Genomic DNA, 20,341 nt, shown 5'->3' on the forward strand with positions numbered 1-20,341 from the left:
CCGACTTGGTCTCTCAGCTCAGGATTCCGCAGTCCCGCCGTTATCATTATTTTTTAACATGACGAAATTATCAATTCCATATTAGGCAGACAGGGGATTTTGGAACATGTCACTGATGGCCCCCGTCTGATTCTGCTTGCTCTGTAGCCAACAAGGAGCCTCTTTTATTTGAATACAAATTATATCGAAATGGTAGGCAGATAGGCAGAGGGTGAGCGGGGAGAGGCGTTTTCCTGTTGAAAAGAATGAAAATCTAGTCATTAGAAAGAGGTGGTATTGGGTCGGAAGTTTTTGAATAATTGTGGATAGAGCTAAGGAACTGCAAATGTATAAATACACTGATGGCAGTTCTATACAGATCCACAAACAGTAGTAAGGATAAGGCCTACAAATTACAGCAGGGGATCGCTATGTTACAATAGTGACGGGGGACTTAGATATGCAGGTAGATTTGTTAAAAAAAAAGGGTGGTGCTGGATTCCAGGAAGGGCGTGGGGGGGGAGGGGGGGGGAGGTTCGGGAGTGTTCTCGGCATGGCGTGTTCCAGCATCTCCTGTTTGAGCCAAACTGAGGATTAGCGATTTGGGATTTGATGTTGTTCAATGAACCAGAATTGATTAGAGTGCTTCAGGTAAAAGAACCCTTAAGGGAAAGTGATAGTAATATGATCGAATTCACCATGAAATTTGAGAAGGCGAAACAAAAGTCAAATGTATCAGTATTACAGTGAGGTAAAGGAATTTGCTCAGGCACGAGAGAAGCTGAATAAACTCTTCTTGGACATCCATCTGGGTACATATATCGATCATAACCGACGTTTCGATGACAGAGTTTGCATCTTTTTCAAGGATGATGCCTGGGCATGTCAGGTCAAGTGGTATTTACACCCCGTAGTCCTTGCTATCTGATTGGTTAGTCCTCATCCAATCAGACCTGTTTACAATCGAATTCTAGTTCTTACTTAAAGTGAGACCTGTTCCTTTGGTAAAATGCCTTCATACTGTGACCTCATAGATTCCGGTCATTCCAACAGTTCCGGGACCATCCGAACAGCATACATCCAAACATTCAGTTTACGAAGGAGAAGGAGAGGAATGGTTCCCTTTCGTTCCGGGACATTCTAATACCGGAAACCGGATGGTAGCCTCGGACATGGCGTCTATCGGAAACTCACTTGCACAGAGTTATACCTCAACTATAACAATCATCATCACGTCTCCTAATGAAGGGCGGAACTTTCACTTTGATTAACCGAGCGAAATCTATTTCGGATCCCGAGAGGCTTCCCGAGGAAATAAGACGATTACGCACGACGCTCCTACAGAATGGGTATAAGATGAAGTAAACCAATTCGACATTTAAAAGGGCCGACAGAAAAACCAGGAACCTGAACAACGAGGAGGAATCCGACACTACCGCCTGTCTTCCCTATATTTCCACCGTTTACGGAGGGATCGCGAGGATCATGAAGAAATACCGGATTAACATCATCCGCAAACCTGTTAAGGAGCTCAGGTCATAAATTATGCGAGTGGCCGATCACCTTGGTCTCAGGTCGGTTGGTTTTTTGCAGGATTCCCTGTGAATGCGGAGCAGCATTTACAGGCCAGGCGGGACGCACCGTCGGGATCCGCAACAAGGAGCAAAGGAGGTGTATCCGTTTGGGTTACCGGAGAAATCGGCCGTAGCCGAACGTTGCATTCGCAAAGACCATAGGATTCACCTCGACGGTGCAAAACAATTGTGCCGCGCCAATGGCTTCAGACACCACCTGGTAAGGAAAGACAATGAAATATAACTGGAGGAAAAGAACTGGAATTGTATTGTAACAGGGTGTGAGAGCGGAAACCTGACTGGATGAGGACAAAACAATCAGGAGGGTCGGACTACGGGGGGATAAGTACAACCGGACTAGACATGCCCAGGCATAATCTCTGAAGAAGATGGCAGAGTTTGTCATCGAAACGTTGGTGATAGTAGATACCTGTACCCTGCTAGAAACCCGAGAAGTTCATTCGTCATTTATGCTGGGAAAGCACTTGGTCCTTTTATCGCATGAGAGAGGAGCTGGCCAGGATTGATTGGAAAAGAACACTGGCAGGACAGCAATAGAGGAAATTTCTGGAAGTAATTCGAACGCACATCTCAAAGAGGAAGAAATATTCTGAAGGGAAGATGACACAAACGTGCCAAACAAGAAAAGTCAAAGCGAACATAAAAGCCAAAGAGAGGGCATATAATAAAGCAAAAAAAAAAAAAAAAAAAATTAGTGGGAAGTTAGAGGATTGAGAGTCTTTAACAAACCAACAGAAGACTACTAAAAATGTTAATAGTGGATGTTTCCAGGCCGTACTTGTGGTAGGCTGGCCGTGGCGAAGGGATCAGGTCAGATGGAGTGGGGACATCCCACATCGTTTTTCCCGTTCCAGGTATAGGCAGCTAAGCACACAGCTCGGCGACGGGATGGGGAAGTGTGAAGGGGGTCACATCCCTTTGACTGCTATTTACGCGGGCATAGTTGCGGAACTCGGAACTGCAGACAAGTTGAGTGCTGATTTGGAGAAAGAGGTTCTCAGGGCGGGGAGAGAGCAGCTCACTGATCCCAAATCTCATCACGTTACTTTAGCGACTGTTTGAAAAGTAAACTACAGTCACTATCATCAAAGAGGAACACATAATGAAGAACAGCAGGAAAAATTGTGAAAAGGGCTCAGATTCCGTTTCTTTTCTATTCCCGGAGCAATGTGAACATAGGTAAACACCAAGGAGGGCTTCGCACAGTTCCCACAGAGCAGGCACACTCCTCATAGAACGTCTCATCGATGACCGAGTACTGTCCCTCAGGCAGTGCATCGGACTCTCAGACACTCGTTTCCAACAGTGAAATATTTCACACAACACCATTTCTGCGACAGTGTGTGTCTCCATTATGAAAGTCCCCACAGAAGCTCAGGTCCCCTCCGCTCTGATAGAGCAGCAAATCCACGGGATGAGAATTCTGATAGTCAAAGCTGTTAAAGATCTTCCGACACTGCCTCTGCATGGATCTCAGAAAATGATGGCAAAGATTAAACATGTTCATTTCAAGATAAAAGGAATATATATGCACTATCCTTAACTCGAATACTTTTAGAGAAGATAACACATTGCTGTCAATAAAAATAATCTCTCGAATAACAAGCTCCAGGTTTATATGAGATCCTTTCCAGCTTGTCTTTGAATTTACTTTACAGGACTTACCTTCTAAGATCTCCTCCATTGGATATCACAGATGGTGAATTCGAATTTTCTAATCGACTGTCATCACCGTCTACTGGAGAAAGAGAGAAGCAGCCTACAGTATCGTCTCCCGTGCAGAATCTAATTAAGCGCGAAGAGCACTCTCCTGTCCTCCCTCAACGTCCACGCAGCCATAGTACAACCCGACGTCAATGCGGAGAGCCCTAAAAGGGAACTCCTTCCGAATTCTATCGATGGTGGTTCCCTCGTGTGTACTTGTTGATATTAAAGAATACCTACCAATACAGCCATCCCAATTTTTATTCTACATCTGGGGAGAATGCACAGGAGCTCGAACGTCCAGACGACCAGCCTTAAGAACAGTTTTTACTCCAGTGCCGTCAGAATTCTGAACTAATCACCCGTTTCACATCCCCTTCCTGGAGGTGCGGCCGCGCTTTCGGACTCTTTGCCTCTTTCGATTTTCCATGATCGACACGTTAGCATTGTTTTTCCATTACTTCAGGTTGCAGTGCAATCTTTGGACAAATCTACTGTTGTGCTTTTATTACATTTTTTGAAATATTTGCCATTATCATGTACATTGTCTTCTTTGTGAAGATTTTTTCAACCGCGGTATACTTGACAATCGACCAATCTTGACCGATATCCGAAATTCTTTTGCCGATTCACCATTATCCTCTCCTTGAAATACACATTTTATCTGGCTACATGATTAAGGACGCTCATGTCCTTAAAGAAAATCTGACGTGTTGAATTATGAATGAAGCACTAGACCAGAAAGCTGGGCACAAGATACCTGCATGGAAGATAAATACTGTGCAAACGTGCATTTGGCACAGGAGCTGGTACATCTTTCTTTTCATTCACTCAATACAAATTTTGCATTTTTTCAGACCCCGTTCCTCTTCCTCGATCTGGTGAAACGTGAACATTGGAGGGCTGTGTGGGAGGGGATACTTCGATTGATCTTAGAATAGGATAAAAGTTGATCTAATCGTTTTGGACCGAAGGGCCTGTGCTGTTCTGTACTACTCTATGTGTGATGTTACATGATGGCTTCCATTGGCTTTACGAAGGAAGATTGAATTGAATTGACTTTATTACTTGAATTCTTCATATACATGAGGAGTAAACCTCTTTGCCTTATGACTCCGTCTAAATATGCAGTTTAAAGTAATTTATAATGAATAGCAGATACAAAAAAGGACAGTCAACATAACATAGATATACAGTTGCATCAGCATGAATTAAGCAGTCTGATGGCCCGGGGCCTACTGGTCCTCGCTTTTCTGCTACGGTACCGTTTCCCGGATGGTAGCAGCTGGAACAGTTTGTGGTTGGGGTGACTCGGGTTCCGAATGACCCTTCAGGCCCTTTCTCTGTGCAAATGTCCTGAATAATGGGAAGTTCACATCTACAGATGTACTGGGCTGTCCACACCACTCTCTGCAGAGTCCTGCGATTGAGGGAAGTACAGTTCCCATACCAGGCAGTGATGCAGCCAGTCAGGATGCTCTCAATTGTGACTCTGTAGAAAGTTCTTAGGATTTGTTGGCCCATACCAAACTTCTTCAACTATCTGAAGTGAAAAGGCGCTGTTGTGCCCCTTTCACCACACAGCTGGTGTGGACAAACCACGTGAGGTCCTCGGTGACGTGGATGCCGAGGAACTAAAGCTGTTCACCCTCTCAACCCCAGATCCATTGATGTCAATAGAGGTTAGCCTGTCCCCATTCCTCCTGTAGCACAAAACCAGCTTCTTTGTTTTGAGGGAGAGGTTGTTTTCTTGACACCACTGTGTCAGGGTGGTGACCTCTTATTATAACGTAGAGACGGTGGGAATGCGGAATGTGCTGGAAATGTAGCTCCTTTCCACCGATGCTGAATGACCTACTGCATGCTTCCACTATTTTCTTTTTTTTAAATTTCAAAATCCCAGCAACTGCAGGTTTTGCAATAAAAGAAAAGACGATTTTGTTTCTCGACGGAGTATTTCATTTTCGAGACGGCATTTCATTGTTAACAATAGCCACACAGCTCGACTTCCGCCACCTGTTTTCCGAAGGGTAAAGTGCGTTGAATTCCGGAAAGAACAACTGAGCGGACACGCAGCAAACATTTTGATGACAAAATCGGAAGGCAGCACCTGTGACCTCGACGTGATTCGAACACGTAACCTTCTGATCTGGAGTCAGACGCGCTACCATTGCGCCACGAGGTCGGGCGTTCCGCCGGATTGAGTGAGGTTCGCCGGTCATATAGCATTGATAATTGCAGAAGGTAGCGGCTGTGTATACTTCATCGGCTCGGTTTGCAGAACTTTAGTTGCCGGCCTGCTGTGTTTAAGTTGACACACCACTACTGAGAATTATTCCTTGTGTGTACATTCCTGCATCCAGGTGTCGTCAGCTCCAAGTGGTACGGAAGCGAACAAGTTGGACAGAAGTTCATTATCTGAGACTGTGTAGAAACCTTTCAACAACTTCTGCTTCCGATCAGCTGACTGAAATTGTACATTTCCCTTTCATTTTTGCGCCCAGCTAGGTTCCATGGTCTGTATCTTTACATAGCCGTCTTCGTAGTGTCGTAGTTATCACCTTCCCATTACACGCGAAACTTTCCAAGTTCGATATTGACCAAGCAGAGGATGGCAGGCTGTTACAACAAGTGCCCGAAGTCTTGCTGCAGAAAATTGGGAATACACTTTCAGTTTGAAAACACCCCAACAAACCCTCAAAAGTCGATGACCAGCTCTGGCTGGACGAAGTACTGGACCAGTGCAAAGCCACATACATTAATTGTAAATGTACACAATTAATCCCACTGTGTTCTCATCGTGCCCGAGTCTTTAGACCCGCCAACAGTCAGCACATCCCCTCCTCCTGAGTATCTCTCTCTCTCACCGTTTATTTCTTTCCGATTACACAGTACTGTTTCTTTTCCTTTGCCTTTCGGATTGAAATCTCCGAGCTGCACACACAGGAAGGAACTCACAGGACCACTAGCGGAATGTGAAATGTCTGGTGCAGTTCAATTGCGGCGGAGTGGTGAAGGTTGTTGTAGCGGAAATGTCAGGGGTACTCTCTAGTATCTGACTCTTGCCCTTCCACCTCCTGACTGTTACCCACTTACTTGTCTCTGGAGGTCCCGCTATGACTACTTGCCTATAGCTCCTATCTGTCACCTCCTCGTCCAATCACCCAGATGCACTTCAAGACATCATCTCACGCACACACCCGCCTGCACACTACGAACGAACAGAACGAGGTTCAAGGTTAATTTATTATTAAATTGGACAGTGACGTCGTCGGAAATCTGAAATATGGCATTGGAGCTGTTTGAGTCTCACAGTCATAAGTATAAAGCGAGTAGAGCGGGGGGATGAGTACACGGCCTTGTGGTACACCTGTACTGAAAGACATTGTGGAGCGGTTGTTGCCAATCCGAGCTGGCTGACAGAGTACATACCTCTGCAGACGGAAATGTGTCGGTGCAAACGGGCTCGGCTCATCGACAAATGTCACAACCACTTGGTTTTTCAGTTAATTTCAGCAGGATTCCAAAGTCCCGCCGTTATCATCATTTTTTCACATGACGAAATTTCATTTCCATTTTAGGCAGACCCGGGATTTTGGAACATGTTATTGATGGCTCCCATGTTATTCTATTTGCTCCGTAGTCAGCAAGGAGCCTCTTTTATTTGGTTGTTCAGTGGCCTATTGCAATTACTTTGAATATGCCCTATGGAATAATCCGGGATTGTTTGCAGCCTGAAAGTTTCGAAACGCTCTTGAAGGCTGATTTTGCGACAAGCACTTGTTAAAAGAGACACGGCTCGACTCTTACTTCGCAACAACCTGCCGTCGACTCTCGTCACCCTGTTGACTTTGTGCCGTAGCGGAAGTGGTTCTGAGCTGATGGGGGACAGCTCAAATCGGGCCCGAGAGATTTTTTTTTCATTTTCTCCTCACGGCGATTGCGGCGAGTCGGCTGCGGAATCTTGCCGTTATATCCCGTTACACACGGAGTCTTTGGCCTTCTGGAAACTCGCAACCCTTGCTGGGAATCTTGTATGTTTAAGTGACCAAGTCCAGCACACAAATCCACATACAGCTTTGCGATAGAATTAAACTCATGCTATTTCCAAATTACAAGGTGCACCGCTCTGTTGTTTATTCTGCGAAAGCCGCTCATTGGCTGCTGTACAGTGTCAGCAATTCCTCTTATCTCGTTTCACTTTGAAGTAGAAAACTGAATGAGAATTCGGTGTAATACCACGAGCATATATCATGAAACCTGATGTTAAGCGGCAACAGTACCTGCGCAATATGCATTTTCTTTTTAAAATCACTGGATGTGTTCTTTACTGGGACAGTCAGCGGGAATCAGGATTTTAGTTAAGAGGTAAAAATTGGCTGTGACTCACCGCCCAAAGATCAGCTTGTCAAAACACACTGGGGAAAACTTTACCTTGGTGAGGGTAGGATTTGAACTCACATCTCCTCAGAGACTGGAGCCAAAATCCATCGCCCTAAACCCTCTGCCACAGTACCACCAAGCCACGAAAAGAACCGGAATCAATTCTTTCTGCTTGAGGTAAAAATGTTAAGAATTTTGAAGTTCGAAGAGTGATACCTACTGGAGCAAAGAGAAAGAGAAAGAAAGGAGAAGGAAGATATATATAGTGCTCTCGGTGAGGATCGAACTCACAACTTGATATTTCCCAACCGCGTACTGCCATATAAGGGAAGGTGGGATCTGTACAGATGGGACGGTTCTCACCTGAACTAGAGGGGGGATAATATCCTAGCGGGAAGGTTTATTAACGCTCTACGGTGGGGTTTAAATTAGAGTTGCAGGGGGATGAGAGCGGGAACAGTTAGTGGAGAGTTTGTGTAAGACCTCAGACAAAGTTAGGAATAAAGAAGATTGAACGTGCTGAGACTAATGTCCTAAGCTGCCTATATTTCAATGTAAGAAGTTATGGCAGGAAAGGCGGATAATAGTGTTGAAGATGATGTAATCGGTTTACAGACAGAGGCAATGTGTACTGAGGCTGATGATAGGGCAAAATTGCAGTCACAAGATGAGTTGCCACGTAAAAGGCGGACAAAATCGAAAAGGGTGAATACAGAACAGAAGATGTTGTGTTTGAATGCGCATGGTATACGGAATAAGGTAGATGAACTTGCAGCAGAGTTGCATATTGGCAGGTATGATGTTGTAAGCATCACTATATCGTGGCTGTAAGATTATAGCTGGCAGTTTAATGTCGAAGGATACAAATTGTATCGAAACGGTAAACAGCTAGGCGGCAGGGGATTGGAGTACGTTTTCGTGTTGGAAAAAATGAAATCAAATCATTAGAAATAGGTGATATAAGGTCGAAAGTTGTGAAATCATTGTGGATAGAGATAAGGAATGCAAGGGTATAACTACCCTGATGGCAGTTATATACAGATCCTCAAACAGTAGTAAGGATGTGGCCTACAAATGACAACAGGGGATCGTAATGTAGACTGGGAAAATCAGGTTGGTGCTGGATTTCATGAGGGGGAGTTTCGAGAGTGCCCACGAGATGGCGCTTTGGAACACCTCGTGGTTGAGCCAACCAGAGGGTTAGCGATTATGGATTTGATATTGTGCAATGAACCTGAGTTGATCAGAGTGCTTAAGGTAAAAGAACCCTTGGGAAAAGTGATCATAATATGATCGAATTCATCATGAAATCTGAGAAGGAGGAGTCAAATCTATCAGTATTACAGTGGAGTAAAGTAATTTGCCGAGGCACAACAGAAGCCGAATAAACTCTTCGCGGACTTCCAGCTGGGAGCAGGTATCGATCATAACCGACGTTTCATAGAATCATAGAAAATAGTTGGAGGAGAAGGCCATTCGGCCCTTCGAGCCTGCACCGCCATTCAGTATAATCATGGCTGATCATCCAACTCAGAACCCTGTACCAGCCTTCCCTCCATACCCCCTGATCCCTTTAGCCACAAGGGCCATATCTAACTCCCTCCTAAATATAGCTAATGAACTGGCCTCAACTGTTTCCTTTGGCAGAGAATTCCTCAGATTCACCACTCTCTGTGTGAAGACGTTTTTCCTAATCTCGGTCCTAAAAGGCTTCCCCTTTATCCTCAAACTGTGACCCCTCGTTCTGGACTTCCCCAACATCGGGAACAATCTTCCTGCATCTAGCCTGTCCAATCCCTTTAGGATTTTATACGTTTCAATAAGATCCTCCCTCAATCTTCTAAATTCCAACGAATATAAGCCTAGTCGATCCAGTCTTTCATCATATGAAAGTCCTGCCATCCCAGGAATCAATCTAGTGAACCGTCTTTGTACTCCCTCTATGGCACGAATGTCTTTCCTCAGATTAGGGGACCAAGACTGCACACAATACTCCAGGTGTGGTCTCACCAAGGCCTTGTACAACTGCAGTAGTACCTCCCTGCTCCTGTACTCGAATCCTCTTCCTATGAATGCCAGCATACCATTTGCCTTTTTCACCGCCTGCTGTACCTGCATGCCCACTTTCAATGACTGGTGTATAATGACACCCAGGTCTCGTTACACCTCCCCTTTTCGATGACAAACTTTGTCATCTTCTTCAAGGGTGATGCCTGGTTATGTCCAGTCAAGTGGTATTTATACCCTGTAGTCCGTGCTACCTGATTGGTTAGTCCTCATCCAATCAGGCTCCTGCTCTCCCACGATTTTTACAATGGAATTCCAGTTCTTACTTAGAGTGAGACCTTTTCCTTTAGTAAAATGCTTTCATGGTGTGACCTCATGGATTCCGGTCATTCCAACAGTTCCGGGACCATCTGAACAGCATACATCCAAACGTTCAGTTTACGAAGGAGATGGAGAAGAATTGTTCCCTTTCTTTCCGGGACATTCTAATACCGGAAACCGGATGGTAGCTTCGAACATGGTGTCTATCGGAAACTTACTTACACGGACTTACACCTCAACTATAACAACCAGCATCACGTCTCCTGACGTAGAGCAGCTCTTTCTACTTTGATTAACAGAACGAAATTCTCGGACCCCAAGAGTCTCCCTGAGGAGCTGGCCAAAATAAATCTGAAAAAGAACATTGGCCGCGCTAATGGCAGAGCAGCAATAGCGGAAATTTCTGGCAGAAATTCGAAGAGGAAGAGAAAGAGATATTCTGAAGAGAAGATGACACAACCGTGGCTAACAAGTGTGTTCACGCCAACATAAAAGCCAAAGAGAGGACATATAGTAGAGCAAAAATTAGTGGGAAGTTAGAGGATTGAGAGTGTTTTACAAACCAACAGAAGACAACTACAACTGTCAATAGTGGATGTTTCCCGGCCGCACTGGTGGTGGGCAGGCAGTGGAAAAGGGAGCGGATCGGAAGGAGAGGGGACATTCCCCATCGTTTTTCCCGTTCCGGGTATAGGCAGCTAAGCACGCAGCTCGGCGACGGGATAGGGAATGTGAAGAGGTCACAGCCCTTTGACTGCTACTTGCGCAGGCTTAGTTGCGGAACTCTGGGAACTGCAGACAAGTTAGATGCTGATTTGGAGAAAGAGATTGTTAGGGCAGGGAGACGGTAGCTTATGAATCCCAAATCTCATCACGTTACTTTAACGATTGATTGAAAAGTAAACTATGGTCACTATCATCAAAGAAGAAGTCATAATGAAGCATAGCAGGAAAACTTTGATAAGGACACAGATTCTGTTTCTTTTCTATTCACGGAGCAATGTGAACATAGGTAAACACCAAGGAGGGCTTCCCACAGTTCCCACAGAGCAGGCACACTCCGCAGAGGGAACGTCTCAGTGATGACCGAGTAGTATGCCTCAGGCAATGCATCGGACTCTCAGACACGCGATTCCAACAGTGAAATATTTCCCATAACACCATTTCTGCGACAGTGTGTGTCTCCATTATGAAAGACCCCACAGAACCTCAGATCCCCTCCGCTCTGATAGAGCAGCATATCCACAGGCTGAGAATTCTGAGAGTCAAAGCTGCCTCAGTAAAGATCTTCTGACACTGCCTCTGCATGGATCTCAGAAAATGATGGCAAAGATTAAACATGTTCATTTCAAGATAAAAGGAATATATGCACTACCCCTAACTCGAATACCTTTAGAGAAGATAGCACATTGCTGTCAATAAAATTAATCTTTCGTATAGCAAGCTCCAGGTTCATATGAGATCCTTTCCAGCTTATCTTTGAATCTACCTTACAGGACTTACCTTCTATCATCTCTTCCACTGGATATCATAGCGAATGAATTGGAATTTCCTGATCGACAGTCATCACCGTCTATGGGAGAGAGAGGGAAACAACCTACAGTATCGTCTCCTGAGTAGAATCTAATTAAGCACTAGTGGCGTTCTCCTATCCTCCCTCACCGTCCACCCAGCCAAAGTTCAACCCTACGTCAATAACGAGAGTTCCATAACGGAAATCGCTCCAAGTTCTATCTATGATGTTTCCCTTATGTGTACTTTTTGATAATAAAGGATGCCTGTCAATAGAGCCAACCCAATTTTTCTTCTAAATTTAGGGAAAATATGCAAGACCTTGAAAGTCCAAACGGCCAGTCTTAACGGCAGCTTTCACTCCAGTGCTGTCAGACTTCTGAACCAATCACCCGTATCGCATCCCCTTCCTAGAGGTGCGGCCGCGCTTTGGACGCTTTGCCTCTCTCGATTATTCCATTATCGACACGTTAGAACTGTTTTTGCATTACTTCAGATTGCAGTGTAATCTTTGGACAAATCTGCTGTTTTGCTTTTATTTCATTTATTGAAATATTTACCGTTATCATGTAGAAGGGCCGAATGGCCTACTCCTGCACCTATTTTCTATGTTTCTATGTTTCTATGTTTCTATGTACATTGTCTTCTTTGTGCGGATTCTTTCCATCCCGGTATACCTGACAATAAACCAATCGTGACCGAAATCTGAAATTCTTTTGACGATTCACCATTATCCTCGTCATGAACTTCCCATTTTTCCTGGCTACATGTTAAAGGGCGCATATATCCTTAAAGCCAGTCTGACGTGTTCAATTATGAATGATTGCTTTCTGCAAAAGGTTGTTTTCTTGACACCACTGTGTCAGGGTTGTGACCTCTTATAACAACGTAGAAACGGTGGGAATATGGAACGTGCTGGAAATGTAGCTCCTTTCCACCGATGCTGAATGATCTACTGAATGTTCCCACTATTTTCTTTTTTAATTCAAATTCCCAGGTTTTGCAATAAACTAAAAGACGATTTTGTTTTTCGACACAGTTCAGTACTTCATTTTCGACACGACATTACACTGTTTAAAGTAGCCACACAGCTCTAAATTCTGCCCGCTGTTTTCCGAAGGGTAAATTGCGTTGAAATCCGGAAAGAACAACTGAGCGGACACGCAGCAAACATTTTGATGACAAAATGCGACACAGCGCTTGTGACCTCGACATGATTCGAACACGCAACCTTCTGATCTGGAGTCAGACGCGCTACCATTGCGCCACGAGGTCGGGCGTTCCGCCGGATTGAGTGAGGTTCACCGGTCATATAGCATTGATAATTGCAGAAGGTAGCCGTCGTTTATAGTTCCCCGGCTCGGTTTGCAGAACTTTAGTGGCCGGCCTGCTGTGTTTAAGTTGACGCACCCCTACTTGTGTGTACATTCCTGCATCCAGGCGTCGTCAGCTCCAAGTGGTACGGAAGCGAACAAATTGGACAGAAATTCATTAGCTGAGACTGTGTAAAAACCTTTCAACAGCTTCTGCTACCGATCAGCTGACTGAAATTGCATATTTCCCTTTCCTATTTTGCACCCAGCTGGGTTCCATGGTCTGTATATTTACGTAGCCGCCTTCGTAGTGGCATAGTTATCGCATTCCGGTTACATGTGAAAGATTCGAAGTTCGATATTCACCAGGTCTGGATGTCAGGCCGTTAAAACAAGTGCCCGAAGCCTTGCTGCAGAATCATCGTATACACTTACAGTTTGAAAAGACCCCAACAAACTCTCAAACGTCTATGACCACCTCTGGTAGACGAAGTACTGGACCAGTGCAAATCCACATACATTAATTAGAAATGTACACAATTAATCCCACTGTGTTCCCATCGTGCCTGAGTCTTTAGACCCGCCTACATTCAGCGCTTCGTCTCCTCGTGAGTATCTCTCTCTCCCTTTGCCTTTTGGATTGAAATCTCCAACTTGCACACACAGGAGCGAACGCACAGGACTGCGACCGGGTAGTGAAATATGTGATGCAGTTCAATTGCGGCGGAATTGTTAATGTTGTTGTAGCGGAAATGTCAGGGGTACTCTTTAGTATCTGAATCTTGCCCTTCCACCTCCTGACTGTTACCCACTTACTTGTCTCCCGAGGTCCCGCTGTGACTACTTGCCTATAGCTCCTATCTATCACCGCCTCGTCAGATCACCCAGATGCATTTCAAGACATCATCTCACGCACACACGTGTCTGCACACTACGAACGTACAAAACGAAGTTCGGGGTTAATTTATTATTAAATTGGACAGTGGAGTCGTCGGAAATCTGAAATATGGCATTGGAGCTGTGTTGAATCTCACAGTCATAAGTATAAACCGAGTAGAGCGGGGTAATGAGTACACGGCCTTGTGGTACACCTGTGCTGAACGTGATTGTGGAGGAGTCGTTGTTGCCAATCCGAGCTGACTGACGAGTTCATAACTCTGCAGATGCAAAGGCGCAGGTGCAAACGGGCTCGGCTCATGGACAGGTGGCAGATCGACTGTGGCAGTCCACTGTTCCGACTTGGTCTCTCAGCTCAGGATTCCGCAGTCCCGCCGTTATCATTATTTTTTAACATGAGGAAATTATCAATTCCATATTAGGCAGACAGGGGATTTTGGAACATGTCACTGATGGCCCCCGTCTGATTCTGCTTGCTCTGTAGTCAACAAGGAGCCTCTTTTATTTGATTACAAATTATATCGAAACGGTAGGCAGATAGGTAGAGGGTGAGCGGGGAGAGGCGTTTTCCTGTTGAAAAAAATGAAAATCTAATCATTAGAAAGAGGTGATATTGGGTCGGAAGTTGTTGAATCATTGTGGATAGAGCTAAGGAATTGCAAGCGTATAAATACCCTGGTGGCAGTTGCATACAGCTCCCCAAACACTAGTAAGGATGCGGCCTACAAATTACAACAGGGGATTGTAATGTTACAATAGTCGTGGGGGACTTGTATATGGCGGTAGACTGGGAAAATCAAGTTGGTGTTGGATTCCAGGAGAGGGAGTTTCGAGAGTGCCCACGAGATGGCGCTTTCCAGCATCTCATTACAGGTATGGAGCCAACCGGAGGATTAGCGAATGTGGATTTGATGTTGTGTAATGAACCAGAATTGATTAGAGTGTTTAAGGCGAAATTTAAGGGAAAGTGATCACAATATGATCGAATTCACCATAAAATTTGAGAAGGAGAAGCAAAAGTCAAATGTATCAGTATTAGAGTGGGGTAAAGGAATTTGCTGAGACATGAGAGAGGCCGAATAAACTCTTCTCGTACATCCAGCTGGGTACAGGTCTCGATCATAACCGACGTTTCGATGACAAACTTCGCCATCTTCTTCGGGGTGATGCCTGGTTATGTCCAGTCAAGTGGTACTTATACACCGTAGTTCGTGCTACCTGATTAGTTACTCCTCATCAAATCAGGCTTCCGCTCTCCCACGAGGTTTACAACCGAATTCCAGTTCTTATTAGAGTGAGACCTTTTCCTTTGGTAAAATTGTGTGACCTCATAGATTCCGGTCATTCCAACAGTTCCGGGACCATCTGAACAGCATACATCCAAACGTTCAGTTTACGAAAGAGATGGAGAAGAATGGTTCCCTTTCGTTCCTGGGCATTCTAATACCGGAAACCGGATGGTAGCCTCGGACATGGCGTCTAACGAACTTATACCTCAACTATAACAACCACCATCACGTCTCATAACGTAGAGCGATTCTTTCTACTTTGATAAACCGAAGGAAAATTGTTTCGCACCCGAGAGTCTCCACGAGGCGTTGGCCAAAATTGATTGGAAATTGATTGTAGATGGAATGATGGTAGAACAGTAATAGCGGAAATTTCTGGAAACAATTCGAAGGCACATCTAACAGAGCAAGAAATATTCTGAAGGGAAGATGACACAACCGTGGCTAACACGAGAAGTCAAATCCAACATAAAGGCCAAAGAGAGGACATATAATAGAGCAAAAAATAGTGGGAAGTTAGAGGATTAAGAGTCTTTTAAAAACCAACAGAAGACAACTAAAAATGTCAATAGTTGATGATTCCAGGCCGCAATGGTGGTGAGCTGGCGGTGGAGAAGGGATCGGGTCGGAGGGAGGGGGGACATCCCACATCGTTTTTCCCGTTCCAGGTATGGGCAGCTAAGCACGCTGCTCGGCGACGGGTGGGAAAGTGTGAAGAAGTCACATACATTTGACTGCTATTTGCGCAGGCGTAGTTGCAGAACTCTGGGAACTGCAGTCAAGTTAGATGCTAATTTGGAGAAAGAGATTCTCAGAGCAGGGAGACAGTAGCTGACGGATCCCAATCTCATCACGTTACTTTAGCGATTGCTTGAAAAGTAAACTATGGTCTCTATCATCAAAGAACAAATCATAGTAAAGCACAGCAGGAAAACTTGTGAACAGGACTCAGATTCCGTTTTGTTTTCTATTCACGGAGCCATGTGAACATAGGTAAACACCAAGGAGGGCTTCCCACAGTTCTAACAGAACAGGTTCACTCCGCAGAGGGAATGTCTTATTGATGATCCAGTACTGTCCCTCAGGCAGTGCATCGGACTCTTAGACACTCGATTCTGACAGCGAACTATTTCCCACAACACCATTTCTGCGACAGTGTGTGTCTCCATTATGAAAGACCCCACAGAAGCTTAGATCCCCTCCGCTCTGATAGAGCAGCAAATCCACAGGGTGAGATTTCTGAGAGTCAAAGCTGCCTCAGTAAAGATCTTCCGACACTGCCTCTGCATGGATCTCAGAAAATGATGGCAAAGATTAAACATGTCCATTTCAAGATAAAAGGAATATATGCATTATAGAAACATAGAAACATAGAAAATAGGTGCAGGAGTAGGCCATTCGGCCCTTCGAGCCTGCACCGCCATTTATTATGATCATGGCTGATCATCCAACTCAGAACCCAGCCTTCCCTCCATACCCCCTGACCCCTGTAGCCACAAGGGCCATATCTAACTTCCTTTTAAACATAGCTAATGAACTGGCCTCAACAGTTTGCTGTGGCAGAGAATTCCACAGATTCACCACTCTCTGTGTGAAGAAGTTTTTCCTAACCTCGGTCCTAAAAGGCTTCCCCTCTATCCTCAAACTGTGACCCCTCGTTCTAGACCTCCCCAACATCGGGAACAATCTTCCTGCATCTAGCCTGTCCAATCCCTTTAGGATCTTATACGTTTCAATCAGATCCCCCCTCAATCTTCTAAATTCCAACGAGTACAAGCCCAGTTCATCCAGTCTTTCTTCATATGAAAGACCTGCCATCCCAGGAATCAATCTGGTGAACCTTCTTTGTACTCCCTCTATGGCAAAGATGTCTTTCCTCAGATTAGGGGATCAAAACTGCACACAATACTCCAGGTGTGGTCTCACCAAGGCCTTGTACAACTGCAGTAGTACCTCCCTGCTCCTGTACTCGAATCCTCTCGCTATAAATGCCAGCATACCGTTCGCCTTTTTCACCGCCTGCTGTACCTGCATGCCCACTTTCAATGACTGGTGTATAATGACACCCAGGTCTCGTTGCACCTCCCCTTTTCCTAATCGGCCACCATTCAGATAATAATCTGTTTTCCTATTTTTGCCACCAAAGTGGATAACTTCACATTTATCCACATTAAATTGCATCTGCCATGAGTTTGCCCACTCACCCAACCTATCCAAGTCACCCTGCATCCTCTTAGCATCCTCCTCACTGCTAACACTGCCACCCAGCTTCGTGTCATCCGCAAACTTGGAGATGCTGCATTTAATTCCCTCATCCAAGTCATTAATATATATTGTAAACAACTGGGGTCCCAGCACTGAGCCTTGCGGTACCCCACTAGTCACCGCCTGCCATTCTGAAAAGGTCCCGTTTATTCCCACTCTTTGCTTCCTGTCTGCTAACCAATTCTCCACCCACACCAATACCTTACCCCCAATACCGTGTGCTTTAAGTTTGCACACTAATCTCCTATGTGGGACCTTGTCAAAAGCCTTTTGAAAATCCAAATATACCACATCCACTGGTTCTCCCCTATCCACTCTACTAGTTACATCCTCAAAAAATTCTATGAGATTCGTCAGACATGATTTTCCTTTCACAAATCCATGCTGACTTTGTCCGATCATTTCACCGCTTTCCAAATGTGCTGTTATCACATCCTTGATAACTGACTCCAGCAGTTTCCCCACCACCGACGTTAGGCTAACCGGCCTATAATTCCCCGGTTTCTCTCTCCCTCCTTTTTTAAAAAGTGGGGTTACATTAGCCACCCTCCAATCCTCAGGAACTAGTCCAGAATCTAACGAGTTTTGAAAAATTATCACTAATGCATCCACTATTTCTTGGGCCACTTCCTTAAGCACTCTGGGATGCAGACCATCTGGCCCTGGGGATTTATCTGCCTTCAATCCCTTCAATTTACCTAACACCACTTCCCTACTAACATGTATTTCGCTCAGTTCCTCCATCTCACTGGACCCTCTGTCCCTTACTATTTCTGGAAGATTATTTATGTCCTCCTTAGTGAAGACAGAACCAAAGTAATTATTCAATTGGTCTGCCATGTCCTTGCTCCCCATAATCAATTCACCTGTTTCTGTTTGCAGGGGACCTACATTTGTCTTTATCAGTCTTTTCCTTTTTACATATCTATAAAAGCTTTTACAGTCCGTTTTTATGTTCTCTGCCAGTTTTCTCTCATAATCTTTTTTCCCCTTCCTAATTAAGCCCTTTGTCCTCCTCTGCTGAACTCTGAATTTCTCCCAGTCCTCAGGTGAGCCACTTTCTCTGGCTAATTTGTATGCTACTTCTTTGGAATTGATACTATCCCTAATTTCTCTTGTCAGCCACGGGTGCACTACCTTCCTTGATTTATTCTTTTGCCAAACTGGGATGAACAATTGTTGTAGTTCATCCATGCAACCTTTAAATGCCTGCCATTGCATATCCACCGTCAATCCTTGAAGTGTCATTTGCCAGTCTATCTTAGCTAATTCATGTCTCATACCTTCAAAGTTACCCCTCTTTAAGTTCAGAACCTTTGTTTCTGAATTAACTACGTCACTCTCCATGTTAATGAAGAATTCCACCATATTATGGTCACTCTTACCCAAGGGGCCTCTCACGACAAGATCGCTAATTAACCCTTCCTCATTGCTCAAAACCCAGTCCAGAATAGCCTGCTCTCTAGTCGGTTCCTCGACATGTTGGTTCAAAAAACCATCCCGCATACATTCCAAGAAATCCTCTTCCTCAGCACCTTTACCAATTTGGTTCACCCAGTCTACATGTAGATTGAAGTCACCCATTATAACTGCTGTTCCTTTATTGCACACATTTCTAATTTCCTGTTTAATACCATCTCCGACCTCACTACTACTGTTAGGTGGCCTGTACACAACTCCCACCAGCGTCTTCTGCCCCTTAGTGTTACGCAGCTCTACCCATATCGATTCCACATCTTCCCGGCTTATGTCCTTCCTTTCTATTGCGTTAATCTCTTTTTTAACCAGCAACGCCACCCCACCTCCTATGACTACCTTGAATAGTTTTAGAGAAGATAACACATTGCTGTCAATAAAAATAAACTTTCGTATAACAAGCTCCAGGTTCATATGAGATCCTTTCCAGCTTGTCTTTGAATCTACTTTACAGGACTTACCTTCTAAGATCTCCTCCACCGGATATCACAGATGGTGGATTAAAATTTCCTGATCGACAGTCATCACCGTCTATGGGAGAGAAAGGGAAACAACCTACAGTATCGTCTCCTAAGCAGAATCTAGCTGAGCGCTATGGGCGCTCTCCTAACCTCCCTTTCCGTCCACCCAGCCACAGTTCAACCCGACATCAATAAGAAGAGTCATAAAAGGGAAATTGCTCCAAATGCGATCTATAGCGATTCCCTTATGTGTGCTTTTTGATATTAAATGATGTCTGCAAATATAGCCATCCCATTTATTCTTCTACATTAGGGAGAATGTACAGGAGCTTGAAAGCCCAGACAACCAGTCTTAAGAACAGCTTTTACTCCAGTGCTGTCAGACTTCTGAACCAATCACCCGTTTCGCATCCCCTTCCAAGAGGTGCGGCCGTGCATTTGGACTCTTTGCCTCTCTCGATTTTCCATTATCGACACGTTAGTATTATTTTCGCATTACTTCAGATTGCAGTGCAATATCTGGACAAATCTGCTGTTTTGCTTTTATTACATTTATTGAAATATTTACCGTTATCATGTACACCGTCTTCTTTGTGAGGATTCTTTCTACCACGGCGTATCTGACAATAGACCAATCTTGACGGAAATCTGAAATTCTTCTGACGATTCACCATTATCCTTGCCATGAACTACCCATTTTATCTGGCTACATGATGAAGGACGTATATTTCCTTAAAGCCAATCTAACGTGTTAAATTATGAATGAAGCCCTGGACCCGAAGTCTGGGACCAAGATACCTGCATGGAAGATAAATACTGTGCATTTGGCACAGGAGTTGGTACATCTTTCTTTGCATTCACTCAATGCAAATTTTGCATTTTTTCAGAACCCGTTCCTCTCCGCCGAAAGCTTAAACCCTTCATTGATCTGGTGAAATTGTGAACATTAGAGGGCTCTGTGGGAGGGGAGACTTCGATTGATCTTAGAATAGGATAAAAGTTGAGCTGATCGTTTTGGACCGAAGGGCCTGTGCTGTGCTGTACTGTTCTATGTGCTATGTTACATTGAAAAATCTGCTATTGGGCAGGTGATGGCTTCCATCGGCTTTAGGAAGGAAGATTGAATTGAACTGACTTTA

The 20,341-nt window shown here is 44.6% G+C and overlaps 2 non-coding genes across 2 annotated transcripts; both read right to left on the reverse strand.

Annotated features, from left to right (window-relative positions):
- Nucleotides 1-5,391: 5,391 nt before the first annotated feature.
- On the reverse strand, nt 5,392-5,463 carry trnaw-cca (transfer RNA tryptophan (anticodon CCA)). The gene has a single exon. It is a non-coding gene; the product is annotated as a tRNA-Trp (tRNA).
- Nucleotides 5,464-12,704: 7,241 nt separating this feature from the next.
- On the reverse strand, nt 12,705-12,776 carry trnaw-cca (transfer RNA tryptophan (anticodon CCA)). Its single transcript has one exon. It is a non-coding gene; the product is annotated as a tRNA-Trp (tRNA).
- Nucleotides 12,777-20,341: the final 7,565 nt, after the last annotated feature.

This window comes from Mobula hypostoma, chromosome 2 (assembly GCF_963921235.1).
Source record: "Mobula hypostoma chromosome 2, sMobHyp1.1, whole genome shotgun sequence".
NCBI classification, from domain to species: domain Eukaryota; kingdom Metazoa; phylum Chordata; class Chondrichthyes; order Myliobatiformes; family Myliobatidae; genus Mobula; species Mobula hypostoma.